Here is a 14,086-nt window from a genome sequence, read left to right on the forward strand (position 1 = left end):
GTGCCCTTTGCTATCGCGCTCGGCAGCGAGGTAAACCTAAAGTTGTGCTGCCTAGTCTTCTTATTCCTATGGTCTTTGAGTATTTTCATTCTCCCCTGTGGGTGGGCATCTAGGTATCCACAAGACCATTGCGAAGGTTAGGGAAATGTTCATCTGGAAGGGTATGGATCGGGATCTTGCTGCTAGGGTGCGTTCTTGTCAAACGTGCTCACTGAGCAAGCCCGCTCAAAACACTAAGTTTGGTTTGTTGTCATCTGAGGTGGCGGAAAGACCTTTGGAGAAGGTTTTCATTGACTATGTAGGGCCTCTCCCGCGTAGCAAGTCAGGAAATAAGTTCCTACTTGTTTGTGTGGATGCCTTCTCCAAGTTTTGTTGGCTTTTTCCCTTAAGGAATGCCACTGCACAGCTCACCGTGCAGGTACTTCGAACACACCTCTTCCAACATTTTGGAATACCCGCCACCATTGTTTCCGACAACGGAACACAGTTTGTTTCCCATCTGTTCAAAAGAATGTGCTTTGGGCACGGAATCCGCCATGTGACTACTTCCCCTTACTATCCACAGCCTTCTCATGCTGAAAGGTTCAATCGCAATCTTCGCTCCGCTCTCATAGATTTCCATGCTGACAAGCAGACCACCTGGGATCAGGAACTCCCTTGGCTTCAGTTTGCTTTCAATACTGCTCACCATGAGAGTCACAAGGCGGTCCCTTTCGAGCTGTTTCTAGGCTATCCGCCTAACAACCCGTTAGCAAATGTGTGGGGAATTGGCGACCTTCTGCCACCTCCTGGTGCGGCTGATGTCAAGGTGACTTGGCAAGCGGCCAGGAGAAACTTGATCAGAGCTAGGGAATTGGTCCGGAGGAAGCACAATCGTGGTAGAGTAGACAACCCTTTCCAGTTGGGGGATTTGGTGTTTTGTAAAGCTCATCCGGCCAGTTCGGCTGTGGACAAGAGAGCTGCCAAGTTGTGTCATCGGTGGTCAGGTCCCCACCGCATCCTGAGGTTTTTGACGCCTGTCACGGCGGAGCTTGGAGATCCGCGGACTGGAAAAGTCTTCCGGAGGGCGCACATTTCTCATCTCAAGCCCTTCCGCGGAACTCTTCCGTAGGCAATTTTCTTTCCTCTTGTGTCTGGGTGGGAAGTGCACTGGGCCAGAGAACCTGATCACTTCTCCTGTCCCCTGTGTTCTGCGAAGGAATTTCCCTCACAAAATTTTCCAGCTCTGGCCAGAGCAAACCCTGGGGGTGAGTTTTCCCCTCAGTTTGGAAGTCCCTTGGCGTTCCCCACCACAGACACTTGAGTTGTCTTTCAGGTCAATCTCTTTTCAGGAAGTGGGGGAGAGGCTTGTTTGTTTGTCCCTTTTGGAGAGGAGTGTCCTCTTTTGGGGGGGGGGGAGGTTGAGCCTTGACTATTTCCAACGGGCGAATGTCACCACTCATATTCAATGGTTAATGTGTTTTTTTTTTGTATAGTAGGCTAGTTTAGTGTGTCGTTTTGTTACTTCCACGACCCCGAACAAGGCTGTGGGGTTTTGTTCTTTTTACTCTTTCCGCCAGCAACTCATAGGTTCAGCGACGTCAGAGCCGTTTGCCTCGCAGATGATTTTCAGAACAAAGTATTCTTTTACATCTGTCCCTATGCTTTACCTTTTGCAAAGCAGTTTAGTTGTTTGTTCTATCCTTTTGTTCTGCTACGCAATGGAGTAAACTATTCGTGCCACCGGCACCTTGATGGGTAAGTTTTGCACATTTTTCTAAGGTTAGGATTGCCACATGTTGCACTAGGTCTGGAACCTAGTCTTGGGGTCGTGGAACCCTTTTGATAGTTAGTTTCCCTTTTCCCTGTTGTTTTGTATAATTCAGGGCTTTGCCCGAAATGCTAGGCCTAGAATTGACTGAGAAATGTTTGTTGGAGGGCCGTTATTTGAGAGAAACTGCCAAGTCAGTTTTTGTCCTTTTGACTGTTTGTGGTAGGCCTAGGCCTACAATTTTGCTCATTAAATGTAAATGTCTTAGGCTACTACCTTTGGTAGTCTTTTGTTCTGTGTTACCCAGTCAAGTATTGTTAAAGTCCTTTTATTTTGCTTTGTTCTTGCCAAACTAGTTAAATTAAGTTGAATTTACTGCTCTTAAAGCTCCCCAGAAAGTTTGAGTCATTTTAATCAAGTTTTAAGAAAGTTACAGTAATTTTTAGTTTGGCAACTCTCCATTCAGGTTTGAACTGGGTAACCTGGAAGGCCACTGGTTCCTGCCTTTGAGTTAAGGTTTGGAATGGTCTGGAAAAGCTGCTGGAACATTTCCCCCAGCTTTTAAGACCATTCCGAACAAATTCGGATCACAACTTTAGGAGAAATTAGCAAGAATACATGAGTTGTAGCGTTAGGCCTAAATTTTTTGTATGAAACGTTTTTTGTCAATTTTAAAGTATTTTTCTGTGTTTAAGTGTCATTTGTTCTCTGTTAACTTGTTCTCCTGGCCACTTTGGACCAGGCAATTTACATTTTTTCTCTCTATTGGTGAAATTTACCACTGTCACATACCCGTCTGGCCTGCTGACACTTTTACCGCAAATTTAATGTTACCGATCTTGTACTGTTTAACCTGTTAGTTGTTTTGTTTAAATTATTGTTACTGTTTAAAATGTTTTATATTGTTAAAGAGCTGTGATGGAGAGACAAACCTTTTAAAAATTTAGAAACTTTTGAAATAAGCAATGTTAGGCCTAATTAGTGAAATTTTGGAACTCAGTGAAATATTGGAACTATGTGTAAATGGTGAAAAATGTGACAGTGAACCTTGCGGATATGGACTCAGTCTATTATTCATACTACTGTTTCCTGGGTTTTGTCACTCAGGGCCCGTGAGGAGGACATGAAGCAGACCCGAGCTATTTTGGCGGAGAGGAAGTTTGTTTCGCCTTGCTGTCTCTGGGATTATGGCCTACCTCTCCGTTCTGCTCGTTTTCCCCTCCCGTGCTGCTCGCCTAGGAGATGGACCTTCAACTGGTAGCAGAGAAGCTTTTCCTACTTGGGGCCAATCTTTTGGACTTTGGGATGCCCCCTCTCTGCCCAGTTTCATCGCCCCTCCACCTAGTGACTGAGATGCCCTAGACAGTTACCGCCTAGTTACCGCAAGTTACTACTGTTGTTATTTAGTGTCATTTATTGTTGATTAATTTTTAGATTTTTATATCAAGATTTAAAGCCTATTTATTGTTATTCCTTTTAAATTTTAAATTCATTTAGCCTATTTGTTGATATTTTAAATTTTATTACTTTTTACTATAAATTCAATTCTTGGGGCCCCTAAATGTTAAATTGTTACCAGTTATTTAAAGGAAGAGATTTTATATATCCATTGTTGCCATTTTACAAATTTTATTTTTTTAAGGTTAAAACTGATTAAATTTACTTTGACTGAAATTAGCCTATTTTGAATTTTTCTAAATTAATGTTTGTAAGTTAGTAGGTCAGAGTGGTATCTAAATTTATTTAAAGTTTAATTGAGAGTATTTAATTCATGTATTGTTGTTGATTTTTGTTGTTGTGTTCATTTAAATGATTAATTACAGCTCGTTTCTCTCAAATGGCGTGTTGTTCTTGAGCCTCCATCCATGGTTCTCATTTTGTTAAGCAAAGTTTTGTGAGCCGCTCCTCGGGCCTGCGCATGGATCACGCTTCCATTTCGTTAGTCTGGGTGCAGGCACGAGGGCACGGTTCAAAACCTATTTCTCTAAAGCACGTTTTCTTTATATCTTTTATTTCAAATTAACTATATCGAGATGCTAGCCCGTCCCACGTACGGGAATTGAGTAGTCAGTTAAAACTGTGTACAATTCAGAACAGCTAGTTTACACGTATAAAGACAAAATATTTTCTTGCAGTTTTAATGTGAAATATCATCTTGTAAACAAATGTTGCGTGGCCAAATATGTTTTATTCCATCATAGGCCTATACGATATGCGTTTTAAATCCGATAATTTTACAATAAAACAGCAATAATTGTGACGATGTAAAAAGCAGTTCATCTGACTTTCAAAGCTACATGCCAATATTGTTGCTATAGATTGTATATGACAGAGTTTAGCGAGTATATTGCTTAGCCAACAATGTATTGGAACTCTGATTTAGGATTATTGTATTGCATTGAATCTTCCTAGAACAATAACATATGATATTGATTTTGTGGAAATACTAGTTGGTGGCACGAGGTGTGCTTATTAAACTGACAATACAAATATAATTTGAAATTTAAATGATATTTAATCGACATTCGATCTAAATTGCTATACAAATCTCTCCACCTAATAGTTTTTTGTAATAAAAAAAGATAATCGAATGATTTTTTTTAATTTTTATATAAATAATAAGAATAAATTATCTGTCACATCGCTGGAATCTCTTTAATCAAAATTTGTAGTACAATTATTTAATTTTTAATTTTTTATGGCATTTAATCCATAAAAATGTCCATACAAAGTTGGTTTATTATGTTATAGACATATTTGTAATTCCCATTTATTCCTAAAAAGGAATTTAAATTGAATTAGCGAAAATATTTCTATAAAATAGAAGTGTTACAAGTTTTTACTAGTTTGTGTATGTGACCCAATTGGGACCCTTGAAAACTATCATCAGCGATTCCGAATGGGAACGTCGAATCAAGGTACCAAGGTTGATAGGAATAGTTAATGATGTCCCACTTTGAGCATATAATTGACATTTCTTTTGTTTGAACATCACAAAAGTGTCTTATTATGAAAAAGTGTCCTTAATATTCAGATCTGTTAATACATATAAACAAATAGGCCTACAATATTTTTCTGTCAACTCTCCTACACAGTGAAGGATGACAAACAGTAAAAAAATTAAATTATTTTGCATTTGTTTGAACATTAGGTCTATCTTCGTGCCAAACTATAAATCTTTGGTTCGACTGGAAATTCTCGTACTATCAAGTCACACGTTTCGTATAAATTTATCTTGTAAACTCTCATTCCTCTAAATGCTGCATCTTATTAACTAGTACATATTTAGGCTGAACCTTTGCGATGAGATTTGCAGATTTTTATAATGTTTAAACTTTTGATTATTCTGGAAACAATATTTTGAAGAACTTATAGCATCAAGCCTGATTAAAGTACTTGATTTTTTCCTCCATATTTTTTTAATGCATACCTGTATGTAATTAGTTTCCCTTCAAAGGTCATATCAACAACCTGATTGATACTTTTATGATTCAAACCATTTCTTTAAAGAATCTAACAAATGGTAAATATTATTAATTTTTATATATATATGTAGTTTCAGTTTAGGGAATATAATTGTAAATGTTCAATTAACAATTAGCAATTAATAAGCTTAGTAGGACTACTGTTCCTAACATGACGTAATCTATGTGAACATTAGTAGGAAATTTAAAAATAAAAAAGTAACCAATCATCTTAGCACAGTGTTTAACTATTCTCATTCCTCAATATATTACTTCGCTTCGTCTGCTTAACTACAGCAATGCGGGTTGGGATTTCCGAGCTAAGTTAAAAGTGCTTTATAAACTTCCTTTGGAACTTAATATTATAGAACTTTACACGAGATGTGTACTCTCTAATTAAGTTACATACTCAGCCTTTGAACATGTTACTTAATACACCAAAATAAACTGTATTAAACATGGATTAGTCGAGACCTTATTATACCCTTAAAAGCAGAAAATTAATGTATATTTAAAAATTCAAATAGTAAAAATATGTTAACATGATTGGCTGTCTTGTTTTGTTAATTTTATTGTGTATTACTGCATTCGGAATGGTGATTTTACTTTTCGTTGGTTTATGCAAATAAATAGGAATTTATGAAAAATTGTTTTACTTAAGTCTTACTGCTATAAGCTTTAACGATTCTTACAGCTACTAAAATCCAATGTATGTTTGTTTGTTTGTTTGTCCTTTATGGGCTCCGAAACCGCTCTACAGATTGTAATGAAACTTTCAGGCATTATTGCATTATTCAAGGATGGTTTGTGTGAAGTTTGGTGCAGATTCGTCAAAAAGGCTCCGCCCCAGTGGCTCTGGAGTTTCCCATGTTAACCTTATGAGTACTCATATTTAAATGGAATTAAAGAATTTAACAGCTGGTTCAAATAAACAATTTGATTCTGTGATGTTCAATAGCATTAAAAAGTTAATAGGTTTTCCAACAGGGTGCAGCGCTATTATTTTTTTAATTTATGACAACAGCTAATTTGCAACCAAAAGGTGAGTGAGCGTAGCGAACGAACTTAAACCTGGAGGCGAGTTAGCGTAGCGAACGAGCTATCCTGAAGGCAAGTGAGCGCAGCAAACGAGCTCCAACCTGAAGGTGAGTGAGCGTAGCGAACGAACTTCAACCAGGACGTGATTGAGCCGTGCGAACGAGCTCATCTTGAAAATGAACGAGTGTTTGACATAAAACCACATTAGGACAGGACGACGTCTGTCGGGCCAGCTAGTTAATTAATAAAGGAAGATTTGAGTAAGATATACTTTCAACTTACCAAATTTACACGGTTTTAATCCTTCACCTGGGCTCCAGTAAATGTATCTGTAAATTATAAAATACAACGTTAAGAAAGTACTGTTTAAAAAACCTTTTTATTAAAAACTTAACAGCTACAAAGCGTTTTATGTATCTGTTTTAAAAGAATTTCAAAGTCGGTATGTTTTTTTAGCTACTTTCTTCACATACAAATTGTTGAGAGTGGCATTCGGGAAGAAAAGGGATTATAAATTTATAAAAGGGATGTTTTTATATTATGGAGTGGTGGAAAATGTAAAATATGATGTAACTATTTCAGTTCTTAAATGTGATTTTTTAAAGGGTTAAAGGTAGATTCGCACACTAAATCTGATATTTTTAAGAGGTTGGCTGGCTCTTTTAGCTTTGCATTTGCCCGTCCACATAGACTTACTGCCCGTGCGTGGAACGTATCCAGCAAAGCAAGGGGTGAGCCGGTACAGTACAAAGGTGAACTGTACTAATAAAATACCAAAATAAAAAACCTGATAACATTATTATAGTTAGGGACTGTTAAGTCTACTGATAAATTTAAATATTTTTTCAATTCAACCCCTAATTAATATGTGTAATGTGGTCTTTAACATCACAAATGATTGAAAAGGGATATAAAACTACAATCATCGAAACTATAAAAAAAATGCAATACTTGAGTACAAATAAGTTATTGTAAAACTCGTCTGCCACGTTCAACACGTGAGGATGATGAGGGCGGATTAAGTGAATAAAATGTTTATCTTGAGAAAAGACTAAATTGAATTGAATTTTGCAGTTCGACACATATTGTCATTATAAAGGCGTATATGCCATTTAACTACAAGATGTAATAAAACGGCAGTGTAACAAAACAGTAATTTATAGGTTATCTGTGGGAGAAATTAGCCTCTCGTTTATAAAAACTAATTAACACTGAGTAGAATTTTCATAGTTAGTTTGTTAAAACTTCCGAGAAATAAATTACATCCATAGCAGTAATCATGAAAATCTCCTTTAAGTCAAGTTGAAATCAGCTCGAATCTCAAGTAGCATGACCAATTTTAACGATTCACCTTGCAGCCAGGGAATACGACTTTTAGTTAAGGTTGGGACTTGAAACTATTTGCCAATACTAGTCGTATAGCTTTCAGAAGATAAATTTTCGTTCGAATTTTTGGCCATTCTACTTAACGTCAAACAAATGTTAGAATAACTAACTTGTAATATTGAGCACACTCAAAACATAGAAGAGATTGTTAGAACATATTTAGCTTAGATTGTTGTTGTAGTTGTTTGATTCAATCCACTTGATCATAAAGCTATTGAATTTTCAAAATAAAACTTATATTTATAATGAGCTGTGGTAATATTTAACCAGTGTTATGACTGTGTTTCCTTTTAAAATACAACTTACGCAAATCCCCTGGGACTCATTTTTACCACAGTTATATAAAACGTCCTCCATCATAATTGCAGTTTATTGCATCCCGAGAGATAGAAGGGATAATTTAAGCTCACAGTTACTTTCTCTTGAAAATTAATGCATGATTATTTACCATGCGTTATGTTATAGGGCAATTTTAAACCTAAGAGAAAATATGCCTTTGATGGAGAAATATTTCATGAATTTTTTTATCAACGTTCCTTTTAGTTTGTTAAAAATTATTTTTCGTTATAGCCCAACGTAATAAAAATATTTTATGCAATATTTGTTCTGTGGTTTTACAATAGTGATGCGATAGTGGACTAAGAAATCAACGGCCAAATTACTAAAAAACCAAGAATTGCAGTATATCTGTGACATGTGGAAGTTATTACTGTCAGCTTATGAGAAATATGAAACTTGTTTCTGATATCATTAAAACGTCATGCATCAAATCAAGATTAGAAGAAATGCTTCTAACATCATGTTGGCATCAATTAAAGAATGCATAAATCATTCGTTTGTGTAGAGTGAACGCCACAATCACGTGAGAGTAAGAAGAACTTGGAATATTTTAAGAAACATTACGTGTACACATTTATTTACATTTCCGTCTCAAGATTGTACAGCATAAATACATGTTTCTATGTTCCCTTATGATACACGTCGTAATCATCAACAAGAAACAAGAAGATTTCACAGCAGCACTATCCCGAGTTTCATAAAAAGCTATATATTTTAGTCACAAAATATACTAAACAGTAGTTAAGACTATGGTGGGACTTAAAGTAGTTCGGTCGATACTCAAAATATTTGCTAAAGCTGATCGCTACGGAAATAAATGAAATGTAAGATATTTACCACAATACTATGTATAAATATGTCAAATCTGTAGGATTACGTAACCAAAATGTTGGAATCTCCTAGGAAAACACATTTTCCCGGAGTGATTTTAGCGAATTTCCCATATAGGGAATAAGCTATTACCGTAGTACTCATGGTAAGACCTGGACGTGGGACCGATTTTTTTCGTTTTGAGGTCCCTAGAGGCCAAAAACACCATCCGTTCAAATTCATATATATATATATATATATTTATTTATATATATATGTGTGTTTATTATATATATATATATATATATGAGTTTGTCGAACTCGTCCGAATAAACGTAGGTTTACACGTTTATACCAAATTTCATCAAAATCGGATAATTTTTGCTCGAGTTATCGTGCTAACGGACACATATATATATAAATATATATATATATATATATATGTGTGTGTGTCCGTTAGCACGATAACTCGAGCAAAAATGATCCGATTTTGATGAAATTTGGTATAAACGTGTAAACCTACGTTTATTCGGACGAGTTCGCGATCCAGCATGATCGGACCATGGGAATGGGGGTTTACGGGGGGTTTTATGGGGTAAAAATAGGTTTTTCCCATTTTTTTCCCAAAAAACATAAAATTTAGCAATTTCTTTCCAAACCATTTTGTAGAGCTTAAAAAAACAAATAATTTAGTATATTGAAGCGTCATTATGCGCCTAATGGTTACGGAGAAAATTCCAAAAAATTGTAAATTTAAAATTCCCATGCTATTCTTATGGAGAATAAGTAAACTGTTGTAGTTTGCTTGTTTATGAACATATTTGGAAAATGTTTTAATTTCTTACTAACTATTAACATTTTACAAAAAAAACAGTTTTACCCTCCCTGATGCAGCAAACCTAAGTACTTGTTAAACTAATTCTATTTAAATCGGGAATAAATGTTATATTTGTAAGTAGACATTGCAGTGTAAATCAAATCAGTCAAATGGAAATTCGCTTAGTCTGCAGGTTTGCTGCGGCGGGGGTATTTTTATGTTACATCTGTGATGCTGAAAATGAGTTTATTGTAAACAATGTAGGCGTGTCCATTAAAGAATTCCCGGGATTTCAACACATGGATGCAAAATAAATGTATTAATTTTTTTACACGTTTTCTTCGGGAATACTAATAGGCAAAACAAAGGTCTTGAGTGGTGAACTAAGGAACAAATTTGATCGATGGTAGTTAGTTGTAAACTTTAACCGAACCAATAATTTAGTCTGTAAACTCCATTCATGACCAAGGCAAGTCAACTTGAGTCCACGTTCTAACTTATGATTAGCAAGTTCTATAGGTCACTGACGTGATGTTGACTTACGTAGCAACAGATTTAAAAATTTATATATTTAACAAAAGTTTTTAACGAGATTTAAAAAAAAAATACCAAACTGTGGCCTTAATTTATTAAGTCTTATTACATTCAGCAAAGGTTTATTAGAAGTTGAAAGCAAAGTTCATAAGCTATTAACTAATACCTTACTTTAATTTTGTTTATAAATGAATTCGAGTATTTTTGAACTAATTTGTCGTCATACTGCAGCAAAAAAGCCGTTTTAATGCATGCGTTACTGTTGAAGAATAAAGATTGTTTGCCTTGAATGAGTAGGCTTTATTTAACACAATTCAAGTAATGGAATTCATAAGTAAGAGTTAAATCTAGAGAATGAAATAATGATTACAAACATTCAACATAAACAAATAAAATAACAATGTCCAACAACAGCTGGGAATATTTTCTATCACATTCTTCCCCGCTAATATAATTTAAAGTCTTTAAGGTGAGAAGGTAGTTTCTTCTGTCTTGAGCTTCGTCTCTGTGATTGTGTTTCATCAGTCCTTAAGGTTTGTAGAGGCTCTTGAGTTGCAGATTCTTCTATCACCTCTGCATCGGGATGAGACACATCCTGGGTCTCGTCTACTAAGTTTACATCGCTATTAAGTTCCATTGTGTGGTTCTCCGGTGTTGATTCATCATCAAAATCTGTTCTCTCAGCTTGTTTTCCACAAGGAGCTAAGTTGCGTGTAGACACTGTTGTCTAACGCCCATCTGGCAATCGTACATGAGCGTAGTCAGAGTTTCCTTCCAGCAATGTCACATCCTGCACTATTGGTTCATACTTAGAGTTTCTGATAGGACGTCCCATCAACACTTTTCCAGGAGTCATCAACCAGGTTGGTGTGGAACACCATTTTGTGATCTTCTGGGATGTCCAAACATTCGTTCATGTGGCGTACAATTCGTGGCAGTACAAAGCAAGGATCGGATAGAGTGAAGAGCTTCATCCAAAACTAATTCCCACTTTGTCACGTCAAGTTGATAGTTCTTAAGGGCAAGTTCTACTGTTTTCCAGATTATACCATTATATCTCTCAACCTGGCCATTACACTGAGGGTTGTAAGCAGTAGTCCGACTAGAAGCAATGTCGTTTAAAGCGAGAAACTCCTTTAGTTCTTTTGAAAGAAAAGAAGATCCCTGATCGGAGTGAATGTAGCTAGGAGTACCGAACAATGAAAATAACTGTTTCAGTTTGCAAATAACAGTCGAAGAGGACATATCAGGACAGGGGTACGCAAATGGAAATCGTGAGTACTCATCAATGATTGTTAGCATATACCGATTTCTTGTAGAAGAGGGAAGAGGACCCTTAAAATCCAGGCTAAGACGTTCAAACGGTGATGTTGCTTTTATTAATTTTCCATCATGTTTGAAGAATCTTGGTTTTACTTCAGAACATACCTTACAGGAAGCAGTCATTCTTCTTACCTCATCAAGGGAGTATGGTAAATTTTTGCTTCTTATCCAATGATACATACGAGTTTCACCAGGATGACACATTCTTTCATGATATTGATGAAGTCTGTTCATTTTGTCGCTCATCGAGCACACTCGTGATAGAGAGTCAGCAGCTACATTCAGTTTACCAGGTCTATAAACAATATCATAACTATAGCTTGATAGTTCTAGTCTCCACCTCATGATTTTGTCATTCTTAATTTTCCCCGATATCTTAGAGTTGAACATGAAAGAGACAGACTTCTGGTCTGTTATTAGTTTGAAATGTCTGCCTAGCAAATAGTGTCTCCATTTTTGTACTGACTCCACGATTGCATATGCTTCCTTTTCAACCGAACTGTGCTTTAGTTCACTATGAGACAGACCTCTTGAGAAAAAGGCTACAGGTTTTCCTTCCTGGGTCAGTGTTGCTGCTATTACAGTGTCAGATGCATCAGTCTCAACAGTGAAGGGTAGATCAGGATTTATGGGACTCATTGAGGCATTTTCAATCTCTTGTTTCAGTTAATTAAATGCCTTTATAGCCGTTGCGGATAAAGGGAAAGAGCTGGTTGTCAGAACTTTAATCTTTTCAGAAAATCGTGGGACATATCTTGAGAAATGGGAAAACATTCCTACTGCCCTTCTTAGGGATGATGCGTTTGTGGGCAAGGGGAAATTCTTTAGAGGTAAAAGCCGATCAGAATCTGGCTTAATGGTTTTGTTGCTTATTGTATATCCAAGGAGACTAATAGATTTCATTGAAAAAGAACATTTATTTTCATTAATAGTCAAGTTATACTTGCTAGCAGCGTTCATCAGCCTGTTTAGGTTCCTATCATGCTCCTCTTGTGTTTTACCACATACTGTTATGTCATCTAAATAAGCAAATGTGTCATTAAGATTTTCTGCCCTGATTATGCCATCAATAACTCTCTAGAATGCAGCAACTCCATTTGTCACCCCAAAAGGAATTCTGGTAAATTGATACAGCTGACCACATGCTTCAAAAGCTGTAAAAGGCTTATCTTCAGCCTTGATCGGTATTTGATGGTAAGCGCTTTTTAAATCAATGGCACTAAACACTTCATAGTTAGCAACTTTATTGACAATTTCTTCAAGATTTGGGATTGGATAAGCATCGAGACTTGTAAATCTGTTTATAGTGTTAGAGTAGTCTATTACCATACGCTTCTTATGGTTTTCGGAGCTGGTAACAAAAGCTTGAGCTCTCCATGGAGATATACTTGGTTCTATTACCCCTTCATGCAATAGTGAGCGAATTTCTTCTGAAATAAACTGATAGCCTAATCTGTTACTGTATGACGGCGAGATTTCACAGAAATAGGGTGACAATCATGTGAAATATGCTCAAATAGTGAAGCTTGTGGTACATTTGCAGCAGCTACAGATACTATAGCAAGAGGAGATTCGGGTCCGCCTAATGTGAGTTCTAATTTAGAATGGCGACTGAGTAAATCATGACCTATTATCAAATCACAACAGAGGTTGGGTAAAATGCACAAAATCACATTATTGTATGAGTTACCAAGAATCTTCAAATTAACTTTGCATTCACCTTTAGTTTTAGAAGTTAACTCAGAAGCCGCCATTGATACTTGACTGATTTTAGAAGGATAGGTTTTTATTTTCAGCTGATTTACTAAGTCACTACTCAGGAAACTAGTGGTACTACCAGTGTCAATTAGAGCTTGAGCTGCTTTACCATTTACATTAACTGGGACAATAGCTTTTGAAAGACCTAGGGGATAACTTGAAGAACAACTTATGTGGCTTATGACAGATGAAGTTGTATGTTTAATTTTTGAGTTTTGACCAAAACTTAATTTATCTATTTGAGAGGAAGACTTACATACCTTAACAAAGTGACCCTTTTTACCACAACCTTTACAGTAAGAATTTCTTGCGGGACAGTCATTTCTTGGATGTCTATTGAATCCACAGAAGAAACATCTATTATTACTCCCAGAAGTAGCGGCTATGGTTGGATTATTTGTATCATCGTCTTGAACGATTGAGTTTTCTTGTTTTAAAACTGAATTGAGATTTGAGCTGGGTTGATATAGGAGGGCTTGTTGTTGTGCACTTTCCAAACAACGGGCCTGTTCATAAGTATCTTGAAGAGGCAGCTTAAAGTTCTCTAGCAGTCTCTGGCGAATGTGTGGAGCAATCAGACCATTTACAAATGCATCTCTAATGCAGTCATCTCTATTTTCTTCTGCAGAAGTAGCTTTAAAATTGCAGTCTTTGCTGAGTATCTTTAAAGCTTCTAGATATTGGTCAACTGATTCTCCTGGTTGTTGCTGACGAGTAGATAACTTATGGCGAGCAAATACTTCGTTCACTGGCTTACAATATAGATTTTGAAGATTACCAATTGCATCTTTAAAATTCAAACATTCACTGATATAAGTATATACTGAAGGCACCACATAGTTGATTAGAAGTTTCAATTTCTCAGAT

The 14,086-nt window shown here is 36.3% G+C and overlaps 1 protein-coding gene across 1 annotated transcript in view; it reads right to left on the reverse strand.

The window, feature by feature from the left end:
• Nucleotides 1–14,086, reverse strand: part of LOC128988484 (uncharacterized) — a 730,054-nt gene that overhangs the window by 597,737 nt on the left and 118,231 nt on the right. Inside the window, exon 4 of the mRNA XM_054409815.1 lies at nt 6,535–6,581. The gene's annotated coding sequence lies outside the window, so the exon portion shown is untranslated. The remainder of the gene's footprint in view (nt 1–6,534; nt 6,582–14,086) is intronic.

The sequence above is a fragment of the Macrosteles quadrilineatus genome, unplaced genomic scaffold (assembly GCF_028750875.1).
Source record: "Macrosteles quadrilineatus isolate MER2022 unplaced genomic scaffold, UCM_ALF_1.0 Scaffold_3__2_contigs__length_128488019, whole genome shotgun sequence".
NCBI lineage: Eukaryota > Metazoa > Arthropoda > Insecta > Hemiptera > Cicadellidae > Macrosteles > Macrosteles quadrilineatus.